The sequence below is a fragment of the Doryrhamphus excisus genome, chromosome 23 (genome assembly GCF_030265055.1).
Source record: "Doryrhamphus excisus isolate RoL2022-K1 chromosome 23, RoL_Dexc_1.0, whole genome shotgun sequence".
NCBI lineage: Eukaryota > Metazoa > Chordata > Actinopteri > Syngnathiformes > Syngnathidae > Doryrhamphus > Doryrhamphus excisus.
This window is the reverse complement of record NC_080488.1, coordinates 7,069,164-7,075,010: the sequence shown is the minus strand read 5'-3', so window position 1 is coordinate 7,075,010 and position 5,847 is coordinate 7,069,164.

Genomic DNA, 5,847 nt, shown 5'->3' with positions numbered 1-5,847 from the left:
AGATCATGTTGATCCAAGCTGTGAAAGAGAGAGAGAGAGAGAGGGAGAGAATGGTCCAATAATGTCTTACATCATCTTAAAGACAAATGACATTTGCATGACAGGAAGCACAGGGATGTGTTTTTTTTTTTTTTAGATAGATAGATTTGTAATCCGGCAACCTTGCGCATTTTAATCCCTTCTCAGACTCTTTCATGTTTACATGTGGGAGAGAGAGAGAGAGAGAGAAAGTGGGAATGGGTGAGGACCCCAAGACTCATCACCAGTGACAGCTATGAGGGACCACATGCAGCTCCGGCCTCCATGCTGTCATTAAATATCTGGCTCACATTTGAAATGGATTCCAGTGAGAAAGCCAGACACTTCGCCTCTAACTCCTGAATCACTGAATTGGAAAACCGATCCGATCGGCATGATCGATTCCAAATTAGTCCTCATTTCAGCACCACGGACAGAAAGAGGCAGCTCCAAAATACTCAGTGGAACAGACGACTGTGTGATAAAGTACATTCACAGAGGACAACAGTATATTGATAAGACATGACGTGCAAGCACAGCATTCATATTTCATATTGAAAGTCCACCCACCACTTCATGGAGGACATTCATTCATTCATTCATTTTCTACCGCTTTTCCTCACGAGGGTCGCGTGGGGTGCTGGAGCCTATCCCAGCTGTCTTTGGGCGAGAGGCGGGGTTCACCCTGGACTGGTGGCCAGCCAATCACAGGGCACATATAGACAAACAACCATTCACACTCACATTCATACCTATGGACAATTTGGAGTCGCGAATTAACCTAACATGTTTTTGGAATGTGGGAGGAAACCGGAGTACCCGGAGAAAACCCACGCATGCACGGGGAGAACATGCAAACTCCACACAGAGATGTCCGAGAGTGGAATTGAACACACAGCTCTCCTAGCTGTGAGGTTTCATGGAGGACAGCTTTGTTAAAAAAAAAAACAAAAAACAGCAGGCTTCACTACACATCTTCAGCCTACAATTCTGCTAACTATTTGTTATGCTGGTTTTGCTAACATTTGTATGTCATCTGTGGCAGCCTTTATGCTGAACAAGTGTGCAAAAAGTGGATAAAGGACATAATAACTCTTCTAGGGAGCCACACACATATTAGCATTAAAGCTAAAGCTAAAAACACATACAACAGCGTGTTCCCGGTAGGGTTTACTAAAAGCACTTTTAAACGGTCTACTATAAACGGTCTAATATTAAGAGGAAAAAGTTTTAATTTTACAGTAATATTAATAGAGTGAAAATAACAACATTTTCGTAGCATAAAGTTGCTGTATATAACATATATGTATGTGTTCATTCCGCCACAGGAGATATGTCATGTTACACATATCGGTATCGGCTGATATCGTTATTGGAAATTGTATATATTATACATTGTATACTATTGTATAAACTGTATAATATTGGCATATCGGTTTTCGACAAAAAAGCCAATATCGGACATCCCTTGTTATAATATGATGAGAATAAAGTCAAAATATTAAGGGAAAAAGTTAAAATTTTACAGGAATAAGGTCATAACATTATGAGGAAAAATAACGCTGTTTTAGTAGCATAAATGCGTAATATGAGAAATAAAACAACAACAAAATTTGACTGTGGAAGTTCAAATAAAAAGTTCTAATATTGTATTTTGGGAAAATTAGGTCGGGGGAAAAGTGAAATATTGTGAGGATAAAGTCATAATTATGAAAACGTAATTTCCAAAGAGGCTGCACGGCGGGGAGTGGTTAGCGAGCAGACCTTGCAGATAGGAGACCTGAGTTCAATCCCATCCTCGGGGATCTCTGTGTGGAGACACAATTGGATTTACATTCCTTCAGCCGCCACCCAACTAGGAGACCTAGGTTCGATTCCCACCTTGGGCATTTCTGTGTGGAGTTTGCATGTTCTCCCCGTGCATGCGTGGGTTTTCTCCGGGTACTCCGGTTTCCTCCCACATTCCAAAAACATGCTAGGTTAATTGGCGACTCCAAATTGTCCATAGGTATGAATGTGAGTGTGAATGGTTGTTTGTCTATATGTGCCCTGTGATTGGCTGGCGACCAGTCCAGGGTGTACCCCACCACTCGCCTGAAGACAGCTGGGATAGGCTCCAGCACCCCCGCGACCCTCATGAGGATAAGCGGTAGAAAATGAATGAATGAATTTCCAGAGATTATTTAAGAGCAAAAATTTATAAAAAAAAGATTGAAGTTTGCTGAGATATATATCTTTAAATAACGCACATCACTTCTTAGCATAACCAAATATCCAAGTGGCCCTTGGTGGTCTTCATGCCTTCTAATAGGGAAGTGGACTTAAGCTTAATATGAAATGCTTAAATTAAAATTCTCTATCTAGTGGTGAAAAATGGTAAATTACAGTTTTACGTATGAGGCAATCTTTTGCATATAAACAAAACCATCCATCCATTTTCTATACCGCTTATCTTCATGAGATTCACCCGTCCCTGTCTGGGTACACCCTGGACTGGTGGCCAGCCAATCACAGGACACATATAGACAAACAACCATTCACACTCAAATTCATACCTATAGACAATTTGGAGTTGTCAATTAACCTAGCATGTTTTTGGAATGTGGGAGGAAACCGGAGTACCCGGAGAAAACCCACGCATGCACGGGGAGAACATGCAAACTCCACACAGAAATGCCTGAGGTGGGAATCGAACCTAGGTCTCCTAGTTGTGTGGCGGCTGAAGGAATGTAAATCCACTTGTGTGTGCATCTTCTGGATGAGAACGACACAGAGTGAAGGTCCGTTGTACATTTGGGATTTGTTTCTGTTTTTTTTTCATATGATTTTCATTAATTCATTCATTTTCTACCGCTTATCCTCCCCCAGGGTCGCAGGGGGGCTGGAGCCTATCCCAGCTGTCTTTGGGCGAGAGGCGGGGTACACCCTGGACTGGTCGCCAGCCAATCACAGGGCACATATAGACAAACAACCATTCACACTCACATTCATACCTATGGACAATTTGGAGTCGCCAATTAACCTAGCATGTTTTTGGAATGTGGGAGGAAACCGGAGTACCCGGAGAAAACCCACGCATGCACGGGGAGAACATGCAAACTCCACACAGAAATGCCCGAGGTGGGAATCGAACCCTGATCACACCAAATTGTTTTCAACTGATTTCACATAATTCTGTACCATGAATCGTTGTACCTTGGAAGAGGTTTGTTCTCTACTGAGTACTGTAAAACTAATCTAATCAAGTATACATTTATATACATAATCAAGTATACATTTAGACTATAGGGGAGGGTAAATATTTTGACTCGTGGGCCTCATTGAGTTAACAAAATTGTCCGGGGGACCAGAACATATAGTATTTAACACACGCTATGTTATGCTTATAATTTCCCTTGAATTATTTGTATCATTTGTTGGAATGTGGGAGGAAACCGGAGTACCCGGAGAAAACCCATGCATGCATGGGGAGAACATGGAAACTCCACAAAGAGATTAGCCGAGGGTGGAATTGAACCCTTGTCTCCTTGCTGTGAGGTCTGTGCGCTAACCACTCGACCGCCATGCAGCCCGATATATGATTTTGATTTCTGAAAACAGAAAAACAAAAGGAGGGACAAACCCGAGTCATATTATTCTGGATTATGGTGGCAGGATTACTCATGGGACTATGTAATTGCTTGGGGCCTTCTCTCATGGAATTTGCCACACAGCCATCAATATATAGCGAAAGTCAGATGAAGGGGGAAGGGGGGGTGATTAAACTAGCTATTTTATTAATAGGAAATATTGTATTATGTTTAGAGCTGTGTTGTTCATATATCCACAGCACTGATGATGGCGGAGCATCCTTGACTCCTGGTTGTGAGGAGGCAGCGGTCACGCTTTGCCCTGTTAATTCCGAGTACATTGTGCTGGAGAAGGGTTGCTAAGCAGCCACAGGGGGACTGAGTGGGATTCAAACAGTCGGGATTTAGAGCAACACCACCATGCAATTTTTTTTTTCTGTGCTGCAGGTTTTTCCTGCTTGTGTTTGAGGAAAGGCGGTTATTATTGAGTGTTTTTGCATTGAGTTATATTTGTTTGACAAATGAATGTGTTTAATTTCCTTTCCTCTTGTGATCACTTTATTCATGTGCTTCCACTCTTAGGTTAGAGTGTATCACTTGGAAGCGGTTGAATTTCATGCAACTTCAGCATGAATAATGTAAGACAATATGCCCCCCCCCCCACCTGGGAGTGATGTAAGAAAATCAGTGTGCTGTCCATTTGACAGGCTCTTGAATTACAATTTGTAGTGTTAAAGCAGTAAACTGTGTCAATTCTGTTTAATATTCTTATCAATTACATTAAAAGTGTTGATATGATGACTCAGGTAATAATAACACCCGGGAAGGATTTTTAAGCACTTTGTTTTGCACTTATAGCAACTTAAGACGACAGATAACTAACAGAAGGGCGGCACGGTGGTTGAGTGGTTAGCACGCAGACCTCACAGCTAGGAGACCAGGGTTCAATTCCACCCTCGGCCATCTCTGTGCGGAGTTTGCATGTTCTCCCCGTGCATGCGTGGGTTTTCTCCGGGTACTCCGGTTTCCTCCCACATTCCAAAAAACATGCTAGGTTAATTGGCGACTCCAAATTGTCCATAGGTATGAATGTGAGTGTGAATGGTTGTTTGTCTATATGTGCCCTGTGATTGGCTGGCGACCAGTCCAGGGTGTACCCCGCCTCTCGCCCGAAGACAGCTGGGATAGGCTCCAGCACCCCCCGCGACCCTCGTGACGAAAAGTGGTAGAAAATGAATGAATGAATGAATAACTAACAGATTTCAAAAGCAGAAAAAAGTGGCCTAAATGATAGAAAAATATAGAAAAAAACATGAGTTTCACACCTGCTGGGCTAACATCAGTTACATCTGAAGCAAAAATGGATTTATTTGAGCTGCTAAATCAGGGGTCTCAAACACGAGGCCCGCAGGACACTAGTTTGAGGCCCCCGCCTTGATTAGAAAGTTTAATGTTAGTGCGGCCCGCGCAAGTTTGATATGGATGCTGTATGGTATCATGTACCCAGAAAAATTTTTTACGTTTGATTCATGTTCATGTTAAAGGTTAAATAACTGTTAATAGTTATCCTCCCTATCCGTGTGGAAGTGTTAAGTTTTTGGCTATTTAAGTTTAAAGGAAATAACTTGAAGGCTACCGTTTAGGTCGCTAGCTCTCTCGTTTGCGAGTTAGCATGTGTCTCAAGACCCTGCAGTTGTGCAATATGTTGTAAATAAAAAGAGTATAAATGTGACTATAGTCGTGTTTTGTCATGTCTACAGGGCTCTAATAATGCTTTGTTCATTTTAATCTGAAAAAAATAATTTGTCTACCCACCAACTATATGTGGTTTCTTAAGTTTTGATTATTTGCCGTTTTATTATTATTATTATTATATTTATTGATGACTGATTGATTGATTTTCTTTATTCTTGATTTGTTGATTTATTTTTCATCTTATTTTGTGCAGAAAAATAAAAATTAAGATATTTGAGAACAGTGGAATGTTTTATCAGAGCTTTTATTGTAGAAAATCGGAACCAAAGCACTGAAAAAGTTTGTATATTTTTCTGTTTTTAATAAATGCGTTTTTTTTTTTTGAAAACCTGATGCGGCCCAGTCTTGCCCAGACCCTAGCACCAGTGGCCCCTGTGCTAAATGCTTCAAATACTGGTCACTGCTACTTAATAGACTTGTAGTTACACATCCTCGCCGACAGATGTCGCTGCCAGCTGCAACAAGGCAACTGTGGACTCGTTTGGTAGGTTCTCCATTTTGTATG